This window comes from Phocoena phocoena, chromosome 20 (assembly GCF_963924675.1).
Source record: "Phocoena phocoena chromosome 20, mPhoPho1.1, whole genome shotgun sequence".
NCBI classification, from domain to species: Eukaryota; Metazoa; Chordata; class Mammalia; order Artiodactyla; family Phocoenidae; genus Phocoena; species Phocoena phocoena.
Window position 1 is genome coordinate 37,969,060 of NC_089238.1, and position 9,603 is coordinate 37,978,662.

The window sequence follows — 9,603 nt, forward strand, 5'->3', positions numbered from 1 at the left end:
TGTGTGTCTATAACTTGTTCCTATTATCCTTGTTATACCTGGCACTACATTTGGCATGGGATAAATGTTCAATAAATGTAGAATTAATAAGCACCACACTTTCTGATAAGAGTGGAGGATCTTACTTGGTATTGGAAGATAAAGAGAAGGAGGAAAGCAGGGCATTTAGCTATAACACTCTCGGTTGTTATTTCAACAAAAGAGAAAATGGATCTAGAATTACTTGGAGCAGCCATATTGATGACCTTCTTGGGTCTCATGGACACAGCAGTGAGCCCTGACACAGAATGGGAGATGATCTATTGACAATCGGCACTGATCTTAAGCCTTTTAAAGTTTTCTGTGGAAAGTCAAGATGAAGTAAAAATAGCATCATCTTATCTAAGTCTGACTGATGAGAACAGTTGCATAAAGGTTTCTCATTAAGCACATCAGATATTACCCCTTATATGACTTTGGCTTAGTTTACTAGTCTGATTAAATTCCATTCACCAACAGAGGAAGTGATAGGTATTTGTAGGTTGGAAGCTGTACCTTCCTAGACAACATGGGTATTTCTGGAGAGAGAGGGATAGGAAGGCCAGGGCTTAACCACTGACCTGTAAATGGTCACCAAGAACAAACAGAGATTGGGTTACAATGTGGAAGTCAGATAGGTTCAGCAGCACTGCCTGCATCTGAGCTGTCCCACGTGCTTTTATAAAGCTACCTCTTTCCCTCCTCTGGATTTATAAAGCTTCCAACAGCCAATTCTCAAAACATTTTTTTATTCTTTCATGGCAAATGGAAGTTTTTCTACAGTGTATTAGATGCTTAATCACTTTCTTAAAATGTATTTAGTAAAATCAACTGTTTCTTTTAAAACAAAAAAATCTGAAGTTTGTAATTACAAACAACAATTCTCCAGTATGGAGCAGTAAGGCCATGGGATTTTGAGAGAGGCCAACCAGGTGTTACATCTCTGCCCTTTCCCTTGTCACAGGCCTGTGACACCACCGAAGGTACTTAGCTTAAAGGACCTTGTTATCCTAAAATGTGAAATGGTTGAGCATAGTACATACTTAATAGCTTTATCAGTACCCCAATATTAAAATAATGCATATTTTAACCCCTAAAATGATTCCTGGCATTATGTATATACTAGTTTCCTTTATCCCTATTCTGGTATTGGATTATGATTCACGTATATGGGCAGTTGTGTTTTATCCTACATCAAAAAGCCCTAACTAGTTTTACTTTGGGAATATTATAATTAATTTTAAAGTTTTGCTTCCATTTATCATTTTCTCATCGTCAACTATCAGTATTATTACCGTTATCAGTGGCTGTTGGTATTTCCCCTGTTCTTCCTTAATCTGCTGTGAAATCAGGTATCTACATTTATGGGAACTGTGTGTAAACTAAGAGCAGAGTCGGGTTTGTACCTGAAGTGCCCTCATGAGTGCCTGCCTGGACTCTTAAAGCTGGTCCTTTTTGCCATTTTTCTCAGCTATTTAGAGTTCAACTTTACATCCTTGAGGATTCTTATCAGATAAGTGAGGTCTTATTGATAAATTTTGGAAATTCCTCATTGTCACATTTACCTGCATGAGGGAGGAAAGGCCCTTGTCAATGTGTGTAAGAGTAAATCACAAATATCCTGGAAATAAGAATATGATGTATTTGGTGGGGGTTGGGTACTCTGCTGTGCTCATTTGAGGGAGACACCAAGGTTAAGAAAAGTGCACATACCTACTCTGATAAAAGGGCAAATGGCTGAATCCAGTTTTACCAGTCAGAGAAAATGAGCCCACAACACGTAGTTCAATAGAGGAATTTGATTAAGCCCCTAGATACTAAAATGTTGGAAAAGCTAAAAGGGCCAAAAGGGAGGTAGTAGCAACAACTAGAAGTTGCTACCATCCCTGAAGTAAAGGGACAAATGCCGTGTTCTAGTGCCTAGGATACGGTTCCACCTAATAGGAGCTTGATCTCAGGGTAAGGGCTTCCTGTCTGAGAAGACATGCAATAATGGAAAATATATCCCACCATCAGTGATGCCTCCCAAAGTATAGAGAGGAGAGAAGTAGGCTGGCCTCTTCCCTATTCGATCCTCCAGTTTTCTACCAGGGCATCCGATTGCCTAAACAGAACCAGATGTTGGTTTGGTGAATGTAATTTGCAGGTATCAGAGCAAAGCAAGTAGAGAGAAAGGAGCAGATCAGAGAGGAAACAGGCAAATGGTCAGCACACTGGTGAGAGATAATTAGTTGCGATCAAGGGATAACACTGGGGCTCATTCTTGTGGGAACTATGTTTAAATGAGCCTGTGTGTCAGGGAAATGAGATGGCAGAGTGGAAATGAGGGTTGTCTCAATGATTCCTCACAGATGGAGGAATCCATCTGCCTTAAATTTCCATCTTATATACAAATTATTCTTCATCCTCTTGATGTGGTCAGAGCTTAATCCAGGAAGACAGAAATTATGTTTATGATCTTCCTTCTATGAAATGATTGATATTAATGCCTCTGTGTCTGCAGATGCACAGAGAGATAAGTATCTGTTGGTCAATAGATTCTTTTCTTCAGATTCCTAATCTCCAAAGCAGGGACAAAGCCACAAATCTGGCAGAACACCCAAGAAAAGCAATTAGTTCATTTAAGACACATTTAAATATGTTGAATAAACAATTTTGTGTTTTCTATGGGGCCTATTACACTTGAGCTTGAGAAGTACTTATTAATAATTTTTTTGGTTAATATCCACTTGAAGCACTCTAAATTAGCATTTCAAAATCGGGCTGAGTCCAAAGGCCAGAGGGTTGGCAGAAAGATGATGAAGGAAGCTGAATCTCGACATTCCTTTAGAAAGCTGAGGTTTATAGAGGGTTGGTTTTGGCTTCTCCACTGGAAACTTATGTTTGGACAGCCATCTAATACTAAACCAGTTCTGATTTTGCCTGGGATTTGGATATGAGACGCTAAATTAGCATGATGTTGTTGGAAAGAAACTGACCTGGGCTAGGAGTCAGAAGATGTGTTCTTGCTGCCCACTTACCTTTATAGCTCTGTGACCTTGAGTATGTCACTTAACATTGCTGGGGTTTGGAATGTAAGATAGTGGGTGTGGGGCGGGGGTGGCGGGCAGGGAGGAGGCAGATTTATTGAGAACAAAGAACAGAAGTATTCTTCTACTACAGTGGATGTTAACCCTTCGTGCTGAGCCCCATGTCCTCAAAGGCACATGCAAGGGACACAGAGATATGCATTAAAATGTGGCATTTGCTCCAACTAGTTATCACATCAGCTTGATCATATCAACCATGTTCCCTAACCTTATCTTGACTTTTTTCTTCTTCAAAAACAACATTAGACTGGTAAACAAATCTTACAATATAGTGATTATCCTTATGATAGGAGTCAGACAAATATAGGCACAAATCCAAGTCCACAGCTATGTGAACTTAGGAAGTACAAAACATTCTTTTTTTTTTTTTTTTTTTTTTTAAGGCCGCACTGTGCAGCACATGGGATCTTAGTTCCCCGACTAGGGATTGAACCCATGCCCTCTGCATTGGGAGCGTGGAGTCGTAACCACTGGACTACCAGGGAAGTCCCACAAAACATTCTTAAGCCTCTGTTTCCACATCTGTAAAATAGAAAATATAATAGCTCCTACCTCAGTGCTGCATGCACTGAATGAGGGGGAAAATGCACTAGAGCTCTTGGTACAGCACCTAACACAAAGACTCAATCAATTGTGGATGTTATTACAATTGTGAATTATTAATATTTTAGTCAATGTAGTTATTCCTTTCCAGTTCATGGTCTCTAGCCATATAGCCATCTCCTGGTGAAACACTTTCACCTGGATTGTGTTTCTGGCTACTTGATGATTCCTAGGTTTTATACAGGAAATACTGTAAGTCCTTGGGAGCCTCTCTTGAGTCCAGTCCCCACTCAGGTCCTAACTACTTCCATCTCTTTTCTAGATATGCAAGCTGGGTTCCTCAGAAGCAAACGTTCAAGGGAGTGTAATTTAATCTGGAAGAATTTTCAGGAAAACATAGTAGGAAAGTTGGGAGTGGGGGCAAAAGGAGACCACACAGGGTGTGGTATCAAGCAGAGTCCCAGGGAAGGAAATGTTGGCTCAGTCCCACAGGGGAGCATGGATTACATATTGATGTGCAGGTAATCTGGCTCCCTAGAAAAATTAGAATTGTCCCAAACAAACCTCAAGAAAACTGGCTGTCTTCAGGATTATTGGTAGAAGGCTGCCCCCAGTCATTTGAAGTTCTCCCTCTACTGAGAGGAGGTGACTGCAGACAGCCTGAGGGAAAGCTTCTTACCTAGAAGTATAGGCCTAGCAGTTTTCAATGAAAGCACACTTGGAATGGGTACACAAAAGTAAATCTTAAACATTCTCACCACATGCAAAAGAAGTTAACTATGTGAGGTGATGGATGTGTTAAATATCTTGATATCGATAATCATTCCACAGTGTGTACGTATCTTAAATCATCACCTTGCACACTTTAAATATATAGAATTACATTTTTCAGCTATTCCTCAATAAAGTTTATGAAGAAGGAGAGGATAAAGGAATCCATGGGAATATTAGCAGCATCGTTCATAGCAATAATGCTAATAATAAAGAGTTTCCCTGAACATAGTACTTTGCCTTCCATGCTTTCACCCTCATCTCATTTAGCTCTGAGAGGATTATTACTCTGCATTGACAGATGGTGAAGATAAGTCTCATTTAACACATGCGCATATGTACACACATGTAGACACAAATATCTTTAAATGTATGTTTAACAATCCATAATATTTGGTCTTTCCATGAAAGCAGGTCATTATTGGGATTTATACAAATTTGTTTGTGCTATAGTGCTTAAAAAAAACTTTGATAAGATTTATTTTTATTTTAAATATTTAAATCCCTGCTGAGTTTGGACAGCTCAGTTGTCAGAAGGTTACAAGGATGGGTTGCATAGAAAAATCCCAAAGCAGTGAAAAGAGAGTTCTTGTCTCTCCTCTGGGGGAAAGAGACACACTTTCCTAGCATTACAGTGCATGATAGTTGCTGTAACGATGATTATTAGAACCTCTTCTCAGTAATATCGCAGCCACTGTCGATTTGCAATTACACATGTAAACAGCTGAGTAGAGGATACCTGGATTTCTGCCATATGTTATTCTCTCTCCAGCTCCTGCTGATCAGTTGAATCTCTCATAGCAAGGTATGGATCAAAATTGGATGTGGATATAATGGGCCTTAGAGGTTCCCCATTTATCAGTTCCTAGAATGAGGAAAGAGTTGAGAACACCTAAAGTCTTGATTGTCCAGTCATTCTGACATGGAAATAAAGTGAACTGCAGTAACCAAGACCGCATAAAGCCCCTTTAGCCATCAACTCATCACATTCTCTTACGGGAAAAGAGAACCAGACAGTGGGCTCTTGCTCCCTGACTCCTGGGACCCCAGCCTGCCTTTCTTCTCATCTGAGTTAAGACATTTTGGTTGCTTGGATACAGCTGAGCTTGTGAAAAAATGTCACTGAGCTGCTGTCATGATGGCCATTTTATTACCATGATTTATAAATGGATTACCTGTGAAAATAGCTCTGGTTTTAATTATGCCCCCTGCAGGAAAAGGCCTGTTTGCATTGGTTTATTTCAATGACAGGTCCAGCTACTCTGATATCTTACAACGGTTGGCAGATGCTTTACTGCAAATGATATCCCTCTTCCAGAAAGAATTAGTTAACTTCTAATAGCATTAACCTCAGAATGTGTATTCTGCTTACCCCCTCAATCTTATTTCAGATTCCTTCTTTAGAGGAATCAAAACTTTCCATCCCATTTTCCTCTAATTCTGTTTCAAGAAGGAAGCAATTAACAACAAATTGCTTCCACAGTGTTCCACATATGGGAATCAGTCTTTGATGTTTTTCATAACAAATGGATTTCAAATGGAGAATGGGGGAAGATGCACAATTTTTTTCTCTTTTGGGCTTCAACAAAAGAAGTGTGCCTGGAATCTATCATATTACTACTATCAGTTTATTCAGTCTGTATCACATGCTGATATCATTACCTGTGTTGATCCTAGTTCTGGAAACAATCTTTCAAGATGGGATCATCACTTATAGTCACCAAAGGATTAGCTTGGTTAAGTGACATGGTTAAGTAACGGGAGTGAGATTTTAATCAGGTTTCTAAGATCCAATCCTTCACTTATTTTCATCATTCTAACTTTTGCTAAAGTTTGTTCCACAGAGCACTAGGCCTGTACAATATCTAAACCTCTGCCTGCTTCTACCTGCTCTTAAAAAAGTTTTTTAAAAAATAAAAGAAAATAAATTTCAAAGAAACGGTCTTGAGGAGTCACTGTGTACACTAATATTCAGAAAGTTCTGGGAGGCCCTACTTTCTATAGATCTTTTTGTTTCACTGATCTTTTCCCAAAACTTAGTCAACCATGAAATATGTATTTGACTGACACTTGCTGACAGAACCCAGTGGATAAGGTTTTGAGAAAAGCTTCACTAGATTATGTTTCAGTGCCTACATTTGTGGATTTTTTTCTTATTTTACATTTACTTACATTTTCAGGAGCTCTATAAGATAATGTTACAATATCAGTAAAATACATAAACTCTAGCATTTCTTTCTTTCTTCCTCTTGAATACTGTTTCCTCTCCTTCTTCTCCAGCTTCTTAGCCTGCTGCTCCCCCTTCTTCTTATGTCTCATGACCACATCATCATCTTTTTCTTTCTTCATCACAGTCATGACCTGTAGTTGAGCACCAGTGCCATGTGGGTACCAAACTTGTCCTCATGTCATCCTATTTAATGAAGATCAGAGAGGTTAAACATTTTTCCCAAGATCGCAGAGCTAGAAAGTGGCTGAGCAGAGCGTCAAACCCCGGAATTACTTTTGAATCTTGGCCACAGAAGCACAAGAAAGTGGGCCTCAGCATTATTTAATTCTATTCCATCCTTTGTTCTTGGAAAATTGAGTCATTGAGGGTTTAAGAGACAAAACTCAAGGGTCAGAGCAAAACAGCAGGAGAACAAGGAATAGAACCCAGTGTTTCTGATCATCAAGCCAAAGCTGTTTCTAGAAGCAACTTAGTGACACTTCTGGCAGCATATCAAGTAGATTTTCTACCACCTCCTTCTCATTTTAGGAGTTCAAATATGTGAATCAGGTCATCTAGCATGTGATATGCTCAGCACACTAATGTACTTTGTAACTAAATGGAAACTCCACTTTTAATTAACTAACAGTGATTAGCGTATCAGTTACTCTAACTCATCACAGACAAATTGGACCCAAAACCTGACCATATGAGCATGAAATAACCACTATTAAATTTCTATTTAGATAGAGATTCGACTAAACTGCTAGTTCTACTATCAAAAGGCAAAATTGTCTTTTACTAAGATTTAGCTTGGAATCAGTATTTAAAACTGCCTTTAGCTTTTTGCTTAGTATATTCTTCTCATCTCTGTGGAATTGTCTCATCACCTGAATGATAATTAGATAAAACCAAAATGAACCTTATGTTCAACTGTAAGATTTTGTCAGACATAAAGAAAAATTTAATACATGTCAAAAATTGAGCATTTGCAAATTTAAGATTTCCTTTAGGAACAAAACAGAGACTATAATTATGCTCCTTTTTAGGAAACACACATACACACAAAATCTGACCTAAACTGAGATGCGTTTATTTTCCTTTATTAATACTCCAGTATTTTAGAGGAGATTAATTAAGTGTGCTTCTTAAAAATAGTAGTGCTCTCTAGGATCACAAGATTATTTGTGGATTATTAATTGTGTCTGCTGCTGAAGTGCAGAACAAGGGAAAGAAAATGCCTGGGCCACTCAGTTGATGATGAGTCAAAAAAATGAATTCAGCTTTGAAACTATAGCTTGATGACAACCAATAGGAGACTTACTTTGTTTACTATGTAGCAGGATGCAGTTAAGGAAGGAGAATACATGAATTTTAGTCCAGAGATCTGAGTTTAAAACCTATTTATCCACTGACTGTTTATCTTTTGGTAAGGTTATTAATTTCTGTGAGCCCTTAAATATCTTCATCTGGAATATACAGAGAAGTGACAGTTCCTCCTGTACAATTTTGCCCTTTAAATTAAAGATAGTAAAAGTGAAGTTTTTAAGACAAGGTTCACAGAATAGGAATTCAACAAAGGGTTTGGTGTTTCATTATCTTGTGATTGACATTTGCATGAAAATGGTATTAAAAGGGAATTATACTCCAATAAAGATGTTAAAAAAAAAAAAGGCTAGGTTTTGTGTCCAGTGGATTAGCAAATGGACATAGATAGGCCTATGGTTATGTGTCCTTCTTAGAGTTTAGACAGCCAATTGATACCTAAAGAAATCCTGATATATTTATTAGTGGGTTGTAATTGCGTTGGTGCTAATCAGATTGGAAACATTGCATTATATTTTAAGCTATTATAATTACTAGTGAATAAATCTATGATTGATGAAACCATGCCTGTTACAGATAACATTCATGGAATAAATCAAGCTAAAAAAGAATGGCCCTCAACAGGTTATCATCTTCAAAAGCAAGCAAAAACAGAACAGTATATGAAAGTATCATGAGACAGTTTGGCTGTGTGATCTTTGCCAAAATACCCACATTCTGATTTCCAGATTGCTCACATGTCAAATGGCACTAATACAAATAATAATATATGCACTGCATATATGCACACACAAACATAAGCACACAACCAGTCTTTGGAGAATACTAATTGCTATTACAGAGTTATTAGATACTAAGTTGAAAGTTACATCTATTTATGTTCTCAAAATAATAGCATTTGAGTAGAATATCAGGTTAATATTCCTCACCTTCTGTTTGTCAAGATGACAAAAATCATATACCCAAGATACAAAGTCCTTAAAATTTGCAAACAAAAAGAAGAAAGGAAAAAATAAACTGAAAGTCATTACTATTGTTACTATCATGAAATCTGTTTGGTTCAACACAGTATAGAATAGTAGGTCCATTTACAGATAGCCTGAGTGTTGGCTCAGAAGTTTACTGCCCTGTTGAGTCTCAGACCTGCCTATGGTATTATTGATTCTTGGTATTAAAGTTTACACACACACACAGACACACACAGACACACACACACGCACACTTTATTCAATTCTCATAAAGAATTATAAGTTTGTACTTTAAAATAATTTGATTCACTAGGATTTCAAATATAAATTAAAATTTGAATACTTCTAGAAATAACTTTAATGTTTCCAAAGATCATGGTTCTGATACATTAGAGTCATTCTCATGTTACATTTTATTTCTTTCTTTCCCTATATAAATTATTTTATAGCTTCAATAGTTAAGATTTTTCAGCATTTTGTCTTGTTTTCTACTTTTCTATATCTATTCTGTCTCTTAAATTAGTAGAAAATTAACCCTTTAGAAAAAAGGAGGTGGGAGGTGACCACTTGTTGAGAACCCATAATACGCCAGGAATGAAGCAAGACACATGACACTGAGGAGTTCGCTTCATCCTCACAACCATCCTGTGAGATGGGTATAATTTTCCTCATTTGACAA

The 9,603-nt window shown here is 37.6% G+C and overlaps 1 pseudogene across 1 annotated transcript in view; it reads right to left on the reverse strand.

The window, feature by feature from the left end:
• The window catches only part of LOC136140301 (small ribosomal subunit protein uS5 pseudogene), a 68,450-nt pseudogene extending 61,671 nt beyond the window's left edge, over positions 1-6,779 (reverse strand). Inside the window, exon 1 of the transcript XR_010657597.1 lies at positions 6,594-6,779. The product of XR_010657597.1 is annotated as a small ribosomal subunit protein uS5 pseudogene (transcript). The remainder of the gene's footprint in view (positions 1-6,593) is intronic.
• Positions 6,780-9,603: the final 2,824 nt, after the last annotated feature.